Consider the following 16,187-nt stretch of genomic DNA (forward strand, 5'->3'; position numbering starts at 1 on the left):
TAAAAACAAGGAACTGTTAAGATTAATCACTTAATGCTTTTGATTACTGTGGAAATTTGTGTGTTTTCAGGTGAAAACGAAACTGTCAAGATTTATCGTTTAATGCTTTTGAGTGCAGCAGTGCAAATCTGCGTGTTTTCAAGTGAAAACATTTGATGAAATCATCGAAATCATCCTCAGTGTAAACGCGCCATTAAGTGAATGCAATTTTTTTTTTTTTTTGCTTATTGTTTTGTCTAAACTTAACAAACAATCTAACAAAAATAACATACCTCTCTGTCCGAGTTTATGAATATAAAATTGTGCCAAGATTATCATCATTATCAAAAAAAATTTTATACATAGTTAAAAAATTTCCGCAAACATTTTAAATTTATTCGCATCCCAGATTCTTAAAGAAACAAACGGGAGTGTGTTTTATTTTTGCCAACAAGAAAATAATAAGCAAATAAGACAAAATCATTAAACGGAAATCATTTTTACGCATTTTATAATGAAAAATAAAATAAAATCCATCAAAGTAATCGTATTAATAAGAAAAAAAAAAAAAAAAAAAAAGAAGAAAAAGAGGAAAAAATGGTATAAACAACCAAATAAAATCGTCCCACAACACACAAGATAAGCTCGCGCTAATTAATAAACGTCACAGACGAATTGGTTGCGATAAATTGACGGCAACAAAACATTGTCAATGCCCAGAACTACAAAGAGTTTTTGTCTACCGCTACTGGTATCATCGTTTCGTGCTTACAAAGAAATTTTTATGGAAAATACTATTAGTTGGCTATTGAAAGCGTATGCAAAAAGAAGGCGTAGTTGTTGTTATTATAATTATTATAAAATCAACCAAAGTACGCATCATTTTTATAATCGAAAATTTTCAAAACTGAAAAACACTTAACCAACACTTAATCAGAAGATTTACTTATATAAATAAATCCTAAAAAATAATAATTGTCTGGTGAAACAAGTAAAAAATATGCAGAATTTTTCCATCAAAGCTCTATTTTTTTTAATCCTGTCAAATAAGTGAGTGAATGTGAGTGCGTAAAATTCGTGCAGCAAATAAAATTAATCGTCGAAAATTGTGAAAGAATAATGTACCGCGAGAGTTCATTCAAATAAAAGTCAAGTTAAAGATTAAAAAGATAATGTTCCCGCATTTATAAAAAGAAGGTAAATATCACTCATGTGTTTAGGATAAATTTTCATGTTATTAAAGACCACATAATAAAGACTTTTACAATAAGTACATTTTCACATAGACTCTAAATACCCTACACCACATTATCTAGCATTATTATTTTTGTATTCAATCACTATTACGGTTCAATCCTCGACAAAAGATCAATTTTCGTGAAAATCCTCACATGGGGCAGGACCCAAATATAGGCGTAGATGGTCCAAAGTTTGTCGAGTTCATTTTTGTATAAAGTTACTATAATATTATGGGTCAATTTCCATCACCACTTATTAAACCTTCCACTTTTCCGCTCTACAAAGGATCAATTTCCATGAAAATCCTTATTAGGGTGGCATCCAAAAAATAGGACGAGATGGTTTAAATTTGGTACAGTTGATTTTTGTATATTAAATTACTATTATGATATAACTTCCATCGTGAAGCATTGAAAATTATACCTTTTTGTCGTGTGAACTTCAGTTTTCGTTACATGGGAGAGAGTTTAAAAATTGCCCCAGCCGGTTCAAAATTTTCATACCGAAATATAACTACTTAGCCACTTTTGATGAGAAATTTTATAAATTGCAACTGTATTCGAAGAAGTGAACGGATGCTAATCATTTTCAATAGAGGTCGTCCTTGGTTTAGAATACATCACTGTACCAAATTTCACTAAAGTATCTCGATAATTGGGACTTAAAACTTGAACACAAATGGACAGACGGACAGACAGGCTTAGATCAATACAGATTATGATTCTGAATCGATCGATGTAATAAAAGGTGGGTCTTTCTCAAGCCCCTTTGATACATATGCGCGTACTAACCTAATATACCCAGTGCCATAAGTGTTGTAAAAACTAAGGTCTAACTTGATTTCTATAAAGTGCTAAGCCTTTACTTCATAGTAAATAGATTGGCGCCAGTGTCCCCTCATTTAAAGATCCTTTGCAGTAAACAGTTACACACGAAATGTTAGAAGAAAAGAAAGAAATTGTTGCATACATTTGGACGAACTACGCTTGTATCACAAGTTTTGTAGACTATAAAAGTATGATTCGAAACTCATATCGTATAACATGTACGCCATAGAACGTATATATATACAACGGTTAGCGATATAAAATAAATGGCTCTTCGCTTTAGCTTGCAATCAAGTATCATATAGAAGGCGGTAGAGAGGAATAAAAAAATTCGGCGTAAAATGAAAGTCATTTCTCCTTCTTTGAATCAAAAATAGCTATGATTTTGTGCATTCGAATCCAAGGGATAATGAAAAGCTGGAAGCGCGTCAAAAAACTTTAATCAATCTTTTAAAATGATTAATCGGATATGAAAAAAGTGAATAGTCTTCGAGAAAAGGATACGAAATATGCAGCGGCTGAAATACTTACTAATTACAAAGAACCAAGAGCAAGAAACCAAAGAACAAAGAAGAACGATTTTCAAAGTGGATGGTACTGTAAACTTGATGAAGCAGGAAATGACGAAAAGGAAATAAGAAATCGCGAGTTGGTGACGCTAAGTGGCGCTACATCTGAACAAAAACTTTAAAAGAATTCGTCAGATATGCTAAAATATGTACCCACGGTACAGTTAATACTGAAGAGCAGAGAAATATCATTCTTTCTTATCTCTAAAAAGTCCTCTTAATCTTTCCCATTCAAATCATTTGAAATATGATATCTATTTTGCACAACTTTTGCACTAGAAGGCGCAAAGGGTCTATAACTTGTGAAAAAAATTACATAACCTCTTCTCCAATGACATATAATCTCAATTTTTATCAATAAAGGAGATAACTGAACAATCTGACACACAACAATTTCGCATTAAATTCGCTATTTTCTATTTTTCAAAATGCTGCCCATTAATTGTGCCTTTTCATGTTGTCAGTGAGCTCAGAAGGCGGTTATAAAACTATTTAGAAAAATCTCTATTGTCTTTGCAGCCAATCGTAAATTTCATTTGAAGAAGATCGTCAAACTTTTTTTTTCGATTTGTTCTTTTTTTTGTTTATGTTTTACTCTTTACATTTTCTTCTCCCGCCATTTTCTTATTGGAACAAAGGAAGAAAGAAATGAAGTTTGCAAAAAAAAAAAAAAAAAAAAAAATTTGCTTATCTCGCGTCATCACTCGCCACTCTCACAATACTCAGCCAGACGTACTTCTTATCTACTAAGAAAATGTCGGCACTTGACTTAAAAGCAAGTTTACCGATCATTGCACAATGCTTTCAGGGACATGGTCGCTTTGCCTAATCTCACATTTACATATACCTAACTTAGATCCGCACAGATTTCACGTAGATTTCAGTGCTTCGCATTACTCGGTTAAGGTTGAACAATTGAGAAAGTGAAGGTCCTCTAGATAACAAGTATCCGTAATATATATGACGTATTAACTGATGTGTGATGCACGTTTGGGCTGAGGCGAATATTGTGTTTTCTTTTTGTTTTTTGCTTTTATCTATATAAGCATTTTTCGCACATGTTTGCTTAAAATCAACTTGAAGGGGTTTTCATGTGAATGCGTACTTATGCACAATTATGTGATATATGCACAGTGACTTTCTTATATCAGGTTTACTGTCAAGAGAAAAATTCATTAACAATTACTCTGCTTAGTAGTTTTCTATTATTTCTATTATGTATGAACGTTTAACTTAAGAACACAAGTAATGCACTCGTAGTTGCATGTACGTCTTTCTAGGAAATATGCATAGCCAGAAAAAAAAAAAAGTCTCTAAGGTTAATGACTTGTCAGTTTCTTATTTCTCTATCTACTATAGAAAGAAAAACAAACATTGTTTATTTAGAGAGAAAAAAAAATTGCATAATGACCTTGGAATTGTTTAGGATAAGGCTGTGAAAATTTATTATTTCGCTTGCAACACTTAAAAACCTATATCAGAAATTGCCAGAATCAATGGACTGGAAGTTAACTTGAACTTTTGGGGAAAAATTTCATTCTATAGGCAGGTGTCGGACAAAGCCGACGTTAATTATCCCCAATTATTCCGACTAAAGTAATTCTTCACCTATTAAATTGTATCTTGCTTAGAGTGGGGCGAAAATACGGACCGATAGAGAGCTCATATTTATGAAAGGTAATTTTTTCTTTTCTGGCACTAGAACGAACATCCAAGTTCACTTATGTTGGAAAGGGCCTATACGGCTCAAGTTTCTTTTAAGTAAGTTTATAAGTCAACCGGTATAGGGTGCAGCGTATAAAAACATAAAATGTTGTCCTGTATGGTCAATTTAAAGTCCACTTTTAGGTTAATTTTAAACATGACATGGGAACTGTGAAAATGGTGAACTTTAAAAAGGGCAGACTTTAGTGCAATAGTCTAATGCCAACTTTCGCTTTATTGAAAATTCGAACATTGGGTTGTTAGTCAAGATCCAGTGGACTCGGCCATCCTGAAATTGAACTTAATTAAGTTGAGCTTATCATTGTTATTAGTACTGTTATTATTTTACACAGCACTAGTATCCAAAGTTTATTGGAAATTGTACCGCGCTTGAGATTTGAACCCACGACCATTAAGTTGTTAGTTGAGATTTTTTGCCTATTCGGTCACCCTGGCGGATAACTTGAGCTTAAAAGCAATTATTTTGTAGAAGATGATGCAGAAAGATTAGCTTTTAAATTCATATAAAATTCTTCTTCTTCACCTTTGGTGCATTTTTCGCAAGCTTTGGAAATGTGCAAAAAAAAAACTTAACACACCACTTGGAATAGGATCGTCTTGACCATTTTCTATAGCTAAATTCCAATTCAACGTCAGGCAAAATTGTAAAGAATGCTTCCTTGAAATGCACTCAAAACTGTTTTTGTGCGGTCCCTATATTCCAAATAAGAAAAACTTTCGCACAAAAAAAGACCGCACAAAAAAAACCGTACAAAAAAGATCGCACAAAAAACACCTCTCAAAAAAAGACCGTATAGAAATAGGTTTAAGGTTGAGTGTAGCAGCAAGACTTTTAACTTCCATCTAACGCGTGCTTAATGATCAGTGCATCTGCCGGATTTTTTGACGGTTAATTATTTTAGATAAAATATTTGCATCATTTTGCTTAAGCGTAACCAAAATTCGCCTCGACATGGCTGCATTCAGTTATGATGTATATGTGTTATTTTTAATTTGTTAATTAAATAAATCAATATACTTAAAAAAAGAAAAAGCAAAAAAAAAAAAACTAAACTCACTTAAATACATTACACGGACGTCACTGGTGTTGCTCTTCTCTTGTTTACCGAGAATACGAGAGAATCTTTTGTATGTCAGTGAGGCTCAGAGGAAACACACCCTTTTTTTTACTCATTCGCATTGAAAATCAAATCATTTCCTATTGTTTCGCATTAAAATTTGGATTTATTTTAGCAGCTGTTTTTAAATAAATTAAATTAAATTCTAAATTAACTATGTAAACATTTCAACAGATTACATAGGCTATTAAAATCGACAAAAATATTTCAAATTTCTTTGTGTATTCTCTAGAGTTCTTTCAACTTGTTCATAGCCAACCTTGATATATATATATTTTAACCAGAGATAAGAAATTTTTCATTTTTAAAGATAACAAAACTTTTTCTTCAAACATATACATTCTTACATATATCACATATTAGTTCACTAGTTTCGATAACTTTTTCACTTGAAAAAGGCATTTATTGCGGAAAATTGGTACAATATAAAAAGAGTTCCCATCATTTGGGAACTTCGCACCCATCGACCCATTTTCCCCACTTCTGCAATTTTATGGACCTGCGTGCCGTCTAAGCCATGCTCCATCAATTTGAGCAAGTGGCAGTTAGGAGGTGCCATGTCTGGTGAGTACGCTGGGTGCGGCAGAACTTCCCATTCGAGCTGCGACAGTGTATCCTGGGCAACTCTTGCGATAAATGGGCAAACAACGGTATTTGCTCTTAACTCGTGTCGTCATTTTTAAACCGTTGCAACCAAAACCAACAATTGGGATATGATGCAACAGCATCGCCACATGAGCTTTGATGAACTTCGGCAATAGGTTTCTGCAAATAAAGGACAGAAATAATGAACTTGGAAGCTCTACTTTGAGCGCTCTATGATTGGCGTCGGCGTACGCTAAATAAATCGATAATATTAAACGGGAAACTGTTATTTAGTGTAGAGCAAAGTTAAAACCATCGAACTCAACCTTTATGTGTACTGGTATTTCCCATTTATTTATGACTTTTGTCTGTAGAAGTCGTTGATCAAAATTTTTGCAAACACATAACACAATATTATGTTAGTATATTTATTATATATTGTCTCTATACAAAATGTATGTGCATAAGAATATATATTTTAAGAAATAGTTATATACAGGTATACGATATAGTATACCTGTATGTAATACAAAGTTTTCTTGCTTAACCTATTTCAAAATTTATACATGATTTGTATAGAGTAGCAAACTTAGTGTATATAGCGGTAGCAAATTCCACTTGCATCGGCATAATCAATTACAATAATATACTTACGTGCTTATGTACACAAGCTAAAGTATTTTAAAGAGCGGAATATTTCCGCCCATTGTAAACGCTAGCTGTTTGCATATTTAAAGATAAATTTAAATTTTTGTTTATAATTTAACTAATAAACGGTTTACTGTTTATGACGTCTTCACTTTCAACGTGCGTTGCTGCTCTGCGTTTCAAACAGCATGCGCCATCGCATTCCTTATATATTCTATAATTAAATTCAAACTATAAATCTAAACATTTCTCTTCTCTTCTCGTCTGGGATGAATTCCTCGAATAATTTCTTCGTAGCAAATAAATAGATTGCTCGCCATGAATTGTTCCAAAAATTTTGCGCCTATATACCATGATTTAAATATAGTAACGTTTTCAGGAATTTATTTATGTGGACATTAATATGTAAAAAATTAAAAACAAAATAAGTAAGAACATTATAATCGATCCAGGCCGACCGTTAAATATCCTACATCACCTAGTGTAGCCCAGTTATTCGTTCGATTTTTATTACATCGATCGATTCAGAATTACTATCTGCTTTCATTAAAGCATGTCTGTCCTTCTGTCCATCCTGTTTTCTTCTGTTCAATCAACATGGCACAACCTTTGCGATATTTTATTGAAATTTGGTACATTGACGTGTTTTGATCCCAGGACGTATGCCTTTGGACGTGGTTCTAATTGGATCTTTCGTTCGAACATTTTCTATATAATGCCTTATTTTAACAAGTGTAAAGTGGTGCAGGGCATTGAATAGTTGGCCATGGTCCATTAATTATTTTATAAAGGAATTTTCAGAAGCATTTAATAGCTTTGTACCCAATATCAATCTCGACATTTTTAATTTGATTTCCTTGCTTTGTGTAGTCGAATATCATTCCAGGTGTGCCCGGGGTTATATAATCTCGCCGTCATAAAAACACATTTTCGCATAGATATAATGCCAACAATATGTCCGCACGATATTTGTGCTCTACGCCTCCATTGACACAAAGATATAGGAATTTTAGGTGAACGTATGTGACACTAAGAAAGGCTTAAGATAAACCCACCAAGATAGCTTAAGACAAACCCATTCTCTATTATATAACTAAATTCGATGCGTTGAGAGCTACGATCGTTTATAATAATCAAAGATAAATGCCCACGATATTCTCAATATTTTGCTCTTAAATGGTATCGTCGTCATGGGAATGGGAATTGAATAATGTGACTGGGGATTGAACCCATTCCCTTAATAATTTTGGAATTTTGTTAGAATTTCTATAGTTATACGAGCCCCTCTTATCGGACGTAATTATTACGTTATTCATATATTAATTTATTTTTTATACCCTACACCCCATGCGGTATACCCTTGCACGGCTGTATTTAAAAGCCAGAAGGACTTGAGATAGATCTATCTTCTATTACACTTCTCTGTCTGTCTGTCCCTCTCTCTATCGGTCTTAAATACTTGTGTTCAACATACAAATTGCAATTTTCGAGAAGTTTTGATGAAATTTGAAACCCCGCGAGTTTTGCCGCAACGAGTAAAGCTATTCGCATCGGATCACTTTCTCGACCACTTCCCTCATAAATGCTTCTTTGAAAATGTCACTATATGGATAACTGTGATAACTGTGTTAAGCGAGGTGGCGTAAGCTTTGAGCTTTATTATATCTCACAACGCTTGTAGTTCAGAGCGTATTAAGATTGTTCGAACATATGTAACAGGCAGAAGGCCGTAAGATAAATCCGTCTTTTATTATACCTATGTAAGTTTGTGTTGTGCAGTTTTTTAGGTATTTTGATGAAATTTCGTACAAAGACGTACCAAGCATGAACGCTCTTGAAAATGGATTGGACCGGTCCACTCCCAATATAACACCCTATTTTAGTGAAACGGTACAATTTTTATTATTTCGTGGCGAAAATTAGTTCATGATATTAAGCTGACATAGTAATCAACTTAACCAAATTTGGAGCACATAGGCACCGCACAAAACAATGCTCGGAAAAATATCATACGGCAAAGAGAGCTAATTGCTAATGTTTTATGATGAAAAGTTGTTCGTGATGGAAATTTGACATAAAAACTAAGTGGACCAAATTTGAAAGACATGGATCTATGTTTTGGACCCTACTCCACATAAGATTTCTCATGAATAGCAAGGCCTTGAGAAAAAGGTGTAATTTTTAATATATAATGGTAAAAATTGGTCCATAGTAACAATCTAGCAAAAAAATGAACACCAGGGAGTTTGAGTAATATATGTCTATTTATTAGACCCTAACGTATACAAGGATTATTATGAAAAACAAGCTCTTGTATGGAAAAAAAGTATAACATCTTGTTTTCCGTGACGGAAACTGAAAAATGGTAAAATTTTTGGGAAGTGAGTTAAGTTTGCTAAATTTGGATCACGTCATATGTTGCTTTAAGCCTACTCCAACATGTAGGCTTTCATGGAAAGTATGCGAGCGAGTAACTAAGTTGGGCTAAGTCGTAAAGGATATTTAATGGTCGGCCTTAACCGACACATAAGATTATGGCCTTTAGTGCCTCTTAATAACCCCAACGGTCAAGTTTTGCATGTATATATTTTCCTTCTTCTTCTTTCGTCGTTGTCGATAAATTGTGTCATGTATACTATGAATAAGTTTTAAAATTTTTTTTTCTGTTTAAATTGCTTGATTGTTAAGGTTCAGCGCCGCTGTGTATGCCTATAACAGGCTATTATTATTATACAAAAATGAGGACTTTTTTTAGTGTTGCCTGGTAACTCTTTTTTGCGATCCGGCGAATAAAAGTGAAATTTTGCCGATCTTTTGTCAAATTGAAAAGTAGATCAAATAATTGATAAAACGTACTTAAAATTTGATAACTTAAGCAAAAGCGAAGAGAATTAATATGTACTCGTGATTCTCTCTTCTAAAGTTAAAAGTACAAAGTAGAGAGTGAAGAAAAGAAAAACAACACAATACTACCATTGACAACGTAAACGATTTTGTTGATGAGAAGCTCCTAACATATTATCAATAATAAATTAAATAAACGATATTAGGCGTAGGGAGTAATGCTATTAATATTTAAAGAGAAAGGCTTCATCTGCTATCAGCCATGGTATGCAAAGTCTTTTTGCTTTACATAATTTGTTGCAAGTTTTGCACGCATTTCAGAAGAGCTAGATTCTTAAAAAGGCCTTTGGGTAAAGTCAAAGCAAAGGAAATAGGTTTCTTTGAGCTCATTAAATGGAGAGGGGAAAACATTATTGAGGTTACTAATGTATTTAATATGGGATTGATGTTTGTAAGAACTTTGCACAACAATTATTTACATGCAATTGGGCCAAGAATGTGTTAAAGTGCAGTAGAATAACTTGGAATTAAATTAAAATTAAAATTCTATCGTTAATCGCGGACGTATTAGCAAACTATCGCGAACGTGGTAGTAAATTAGTAAATATGTTAGTATCAGCAAATATTTCTGGATCGAACTTGATTGATGACTTGGCGAACATTTGTGCAATAGATTTTCCGAAATGTCTTTAGGTTTTTAGCTGCATATATGGATGCATATATGTCCTTTTAGAGATTATGTCATTTTCTAATCTATTGTGAGCGACAGATCGTAATCATTTTATAACCTTCTGACTTCGTGGCAACTCGACAAAAAATAACGCGTACGCGCTGCTTGGGATTCTTCGACAGTGTTTTTTCAATACCGTCTGGGTTTTCTCGACATAAAATCTGAACAGCGCGATTGCGCTGCTTGGGACTCAAACGGGTAAAAAGGATCAAAGTGACGCATCCGGTACTTGCAGTGCGAAATACGAATAAATTCGTATGAAGATGTCCATACAAGTTTTTTCGCCCATGAAAGGGGGTTTCAAAGTTGTTGCTTACTGGCAGGAAGCATACGGAAGGAACAGAATGCTTAATGTAATATAATGTTCATCTCGATTCGATTAGACCCCGTCCAATCAAGCTCCATGTGCTCAATTCAAAGGGTCAACAAACTTTTGAATAGTTTCCATGCGACTACACGACAATTTATAAATATTAGGTAAGGGAAAACAATTGTGACGGGGATATCTTTTTACCTAGCCATGTTAGACCATACCTTGGGTAACCCAGGCCTTGTATTTTTTGGTGAGCTCTCCTCTCCTACTGATATCAGCAACGAACTTCAAAAGTTACCCTTGAGGACAACTCGAGTCCGTTCCTCGCCCAGAAATCTCACAAGTTGATGGCATAACGATTTTATTAGGAAAATAGTGAACTTGATCCTTCACAATGACAGATTTTTGACTTAATAGGGTTCATTTTGAAGATATGCTTGAATTTTATTATAATAAAAAAAAAGGTCACGAGAGTTTTTCCTTGCCTCTTAGGGTGTATATTCGGCTGAAACACCGAAATGTAGTATACATGTAAAGTCAGCGCACCTCTTATGAATATATATCTTGTGATATCCATATTTAAAACACGTAAGAACATTATAGTCGGACACGGCCGGCCGAAATTTTTGTCCTCATAACGGTTTTTCAGAATAAGGCATTATATGGGAAATCGTCTTTGGGTCAAAATACATCACTGTACCAAATTTCACTAAAATATCTCCGAAATTGCGACCTATAGATTGAAATATGTATGGACAGACATTAGATGGACAGATAGGCTTAGATTAATTCCGATTATGATTCTGAAACGATCGGTGAAGTAAAAAGTGCATCTACCTTAAGCCTTTCTACGTGTTGCTTACGTCTGCACTAACTTAATATACCCTGCACCACAAGTGGTGTAGAGTATATATAATCTAAGTAAAGATATATATATATATCGACTAAGAGATTTATATTAAATATGTTATAATTGATGATTTGTGATAGCAAAGAAAGGATAGACGTACATGGTCAAGTCAAGTTAATTTATACACTTTTTAGGACCTAAAGCTAAATGGATAGTGAATAAGTAATATTACGAAATATTCCTTAGTTGTGTGCAACTCAAGTGTACGATAGTACTCGTTAATGGATTCCATTGTTATTAAAAAATATTTTAAAAATAATAATGATTTTCAAACAAGTGAAGGTTTATGTAAAGAAAAATTTCTTCTATTTCTCCTTCAATTCCTTAACAAACTGCATAAACATTTTTAACTCAAGTTTCTCAATATTCAATTTCATCAAAGTGTTCCCAAACAGTGCTAAGAAACCAGTTGCAAAATATGTATTTTCTTAAAAGCAATATAAATAAAATAATCAGTAAACCGGTTTAATTACTCATGTATTTGTGTGATTCATAACTTTACGTATCTGCTATCAACTTATGAAAGTATATTAATTTTCTCGTTCCGTTTATAATGCTCCGAAATACTTAAACATTCTGGAAGTTACAGTTAGATTTCTAATTATCAAAGATATTGGATATAAAGGTACAATCCAATACAGCACAAGGCTCCAACTGAATATAATCATCGCTTATAGTTTATAAGACATAAGAGTAGATATCGAAAAGTCTATATAATTTAGACAAAATTGAGTTATTTCCAAGTGCATTCAAAAGTGTGCCTAGCAAATGGCGAAAGCGTTTCGCTTAAAACTAGGGAAACCAGAAAAATAATAATAAAATAAAATGAAAGCATACCTTCCCTATGCATAAGCATTTATCCGCTTGAACTTAAGCGCAACAATGTCTTCTCATTGTAAGCACAGATTTTCTTGTCTATTTCCAGGTATTATCTGCAATGAAAAATGGCTCTGAATATTCTGGCTATGGTCTAACTCACTTGATCCTTTTTATCCATCAAGTAACTAACTTTAATTAATAAATAGGTTGAATTTATTCGACGAGTGTATATAGCACACATGTGACTGTCTGTTCAGAAATGAGCAACTTCAAGGCTAAGTAGCGTTTAGAAAACTTTTTCAAATTTCCCGCGCTTTCTCGCACCACTTTATTAAATTATTCGGACAAATAACCGCCTGAGTGGCCGAGTAGGTAAAGACTCTCGACTAGCAACTCAATGGTTGTGGATTCAAATCTCAAGTGCCATAGAGTTGTTAATAAAGCCGATGGGCTTCGAATTTATTCTCTGGCTAAATTAATAATGACAATAATAATTTTTATTTGAACAAAGAGGTCGTCATCAATTTATTTATACCGAAGGTATTCAATGAATTATCATTTATTAGATAAAACTATTTTCCAACAACTTATTATCATTGTTAAGTTTTCCGATTCGATTGATAAACTTTATTGAATATTTATACCTAACTCCGCAAAGTGGTCGCTAGTATACTAATTTTGTTCCTGAGATTGAAATAAATAGATATATTAGGTCGAGTCATATGTAATTCTCGTTTTTATATCAGACATTTGTTTATCTTATTTTCATTGAATAATAAAATTATATTAATTTAAAAGTTGTTTGTCAGGTATTCCACCTTGTGATTGGCGTGGATTTTGCTCCAATATTGCCTTTAAAAGGTTATCGTCAAAGTCGGACGGACGTCCCATCTTTCAAGGTCATATCTCCAGAATGAAACTTTCCAAATCAATTTCGAACTGCCCGATCAGTTATCAGTCCTTCAACGTATACGCTGCATATTTTTTCAGCTGCCGCCTAAGCGCTATTGCCTTGTTTAAATTCCCAAAGCATTACATGTCGAATATGCACTTTATGGCTCTCCATTTCGGAGGTTGAATATAATGTGCACCAGGTAGGCCAGCTGAGAGAACATTAACTGAATTCTCGTCTATATAGTGAAAAGAAAAACTCGTTTTCTTCGATAACTTATAGTGGGTAGATACGAACGATAGATTCTACCTACCTGCATCGGAAATAACTTATGACTCGACCTAGTATCATGTGCCTTGTAAGTTACGAATTTTATTAATTCTAGAAATATTTTGATTAAGCGCGCCTTTCTCGCTGACGAGAGGCAGTTCATCTTGGAACTGGATTATACATTCTTTGCTCAAGTTGGAATTGTGTCTTATGCGTTTGCGAACCTATTAACGGCTCGGTAAAGAGTTTATTGCTCGCCGTAAGGCGTTCTGTCTTTCTTTTCCTGTTTTCTTTATTAATTCAGTTTTCTTAACACATTTTTGATACAATATTTTTTTAATTAATTTTTTTTTTTCACCTTTCTAAGATTATTGAATTTTTTGTTTATCTAAATGCTAAAACGTATAAATCATTTAAAACAAAAGAAAAGAGGCCTTAATGGGAGCTATAATCTTTTATAATTATTATCTGAGATAAATAAATAAAATCAAAGATATGAACTTTTTCAAGCAAACACTTATCATAAAGCTTTGTTGAAATATTTGTACAAGATTGTGTTAGGTGTTTGCAAAAGTTTTGATCAGCGACACTTTACAAATGAAAATGATAACGAAATCGGAAATACCAGTGTGCATAAGGGTTGAATTCGATGGTTTTGATCGTCCTCTACATAAAATAATAGTTTTCCATCTAATATTATTGATTTATTCAGCGTACGTCGACGCTAATCATGGAGCGCCCATAATTCTTCTTCCTCCAAATGCATTACTTTTGCACTTTATTTGAAGAAACCTATTGCCGAAGCCCATCACGCACGCTCAGTGGCTTGTGATCATGCTGTTTGATCGTATCTTAATTGTTTGTTTTGGGTGGCGACACGAATTCACTGAAAATGCCATTTTTCGGTCCCTTGTCGCAGGTAGTTGTTCAGGCCACACTGTTACAGCTCAAATGGAAAGTTCTGTCACCGCACCAGCCAGACATATGTCTCCTGATTACCACTTATTCAGATCGGTGCAGGATGGCTTAGCAGGCACGCAGATCAGCAAAGTTGAAGAAGTGCAAAAACGTTGCGGTGGCTGGATCGCTGCCAAACCAATATAAGTTCTTTCGACATGAGATACGGCCATGTTGCCAAAAAATATTATCAAATGTTGTAGACAATGAGGGAAACTATTTTCTTATTATATATATATTGTACTAATGTACTTCCACAATAAACGCCTTTTTCAACTGATCAAAATTTTTGCAACCACTTAATTAAATAATGAAGAGAAAATTTCCTGCTCATTGTGTCTTTTTCCACACTTGATTTTCGCATGGGAAGGGAACTGAAGGGCTCATGTGTCAAATTTTCAAATTTTATTCAAATTTTAAAGTTGATGGTTGATGGACGCGAAACCCAACGCCTGAATGACTGAATTAATAAAACCATATATCGACGCATATTTTATCAACTTTTTTTTTTTTTTTTTTTACGAATGGCATATTAATTGCACGAATTATTAAAACGTTTCAAATGCTCAACAATTGCTTGAATAAATTAGAAGAAATAGACGATAACGATAAATTTCTGACTAATGCAGCTATCATTCCAAATATGGAAAACTATAAAAAGCGTGCATGTGCATCAAGCAGCTATTGAAAAAACCATTAAAAACATTGTAGTCGGGCAAGGCCGACCTTAAATACCGTACACCATATTATCTAATACAAATCTTATTTTTGTACGAAATTACCATTACGGGTCAATATTCCACAAAGGATCAATTTTCGCCAAAATCCTCCTATAGAGCAGGATCCAGAAATAAGCGTAGATGGTCCACATTTCGTAGAGTTTATTTTTGTATGAAATTACTATTATGGATCAATTTTCGTCACCACATATAAAAACTTCGATCTTTCCGCTTTCCAAAAAATAGGCCGAGAAGGCCCAAATTTGGTAGAGTTATTTTTTTTATGTTAAATTACTATTATGATATAATTTTCACCATAAAGCACTGAAAACTATAACTTTGTGTCGTATGAACGACAATTTTCGTTATATGAGTGGGAATTCAAATATTGCCACCGCCGGTCCAAAGTTTTCATGCCGAAAATTGAATTTTTTCCCACATAATAACTTTTCGGAATAGGTCGTTATATGGAGAGTCGTCGAACAAGTGAGCCGATGCGAACCATTTTCAATTGCTGTCATTCTAGGTTCAAAACACGGCACTATAGCAAATTTCATCGAAATATCTCATTAATTGCGACCTGCAGCTTGAACACAAATTCACATGGACAGACATCTGACGGATAGGCGGGCTTAGATCAACTCAGGTTATGATTCTGAAGCGATCAGCATAACAGACGTTAGGTCTATCTTAAGCCCTTTTGCGTGTTACACACGGCCGCGCTAGCTTAATATGCTCTGCACCCCAAGCGGTGTAGGGTATAATGAAAAAATATAATACATGAATATGTTAATTAAACAACTTTTTCACTCTCCACATCATCACTTAACATATGATAACAAAAATACAGACCATATGCTATAATTTTGATGCATATTTTTTATGAGTGCAATAAAGTTTGTATTTTGCAATAAAATGTATCGATGCTTTTTTTTTATTTCACGTATAAATCAGAAAATATTAATTAATATTTCGATTATAGGGAAGCATTAAGGAAGTGCTTCATTCTATTTTGTTTAAGAAATTATATAAATATTTATATT

General features: G+C 33.6%; 1 protein-coding gene across 1 annotated transcript in view; it reads left to right on the plus strand.

The window, feature by feature from the left end:
- The first annotated feature begins 561 nt into the window (after positions 1–561).
- Positions 562–16,187, plus strand: part of LOC119636665 — a 50,926-nt gene continuing 35,300 nt past the window's right edge. The window contains exon 1 of the mRNA XM_038032186.1: positions 562–1,176. The gene's annotated coding sequence lies outside the window, so the exon portion shown is untranslated. The remainder of the gene's footprint in view (positions 1,177–16,187) is intronic.

Source organism: Glossina fuscipes, unplaced genomic scaffold (genome assembly GCF_014805625.2).
Source record: "Glossina fuscipes isolate IAEA_lab_2018 unplaced genomic scaffold, Yale_Gfus_2 28, whole genome shotgun sequence".
Lineage (NCBI taxonomy): Eukaryota > Metazoa > Arthropoda > Insecta > Diptera > Glossinidae > Glossina > Glossina fuscipes.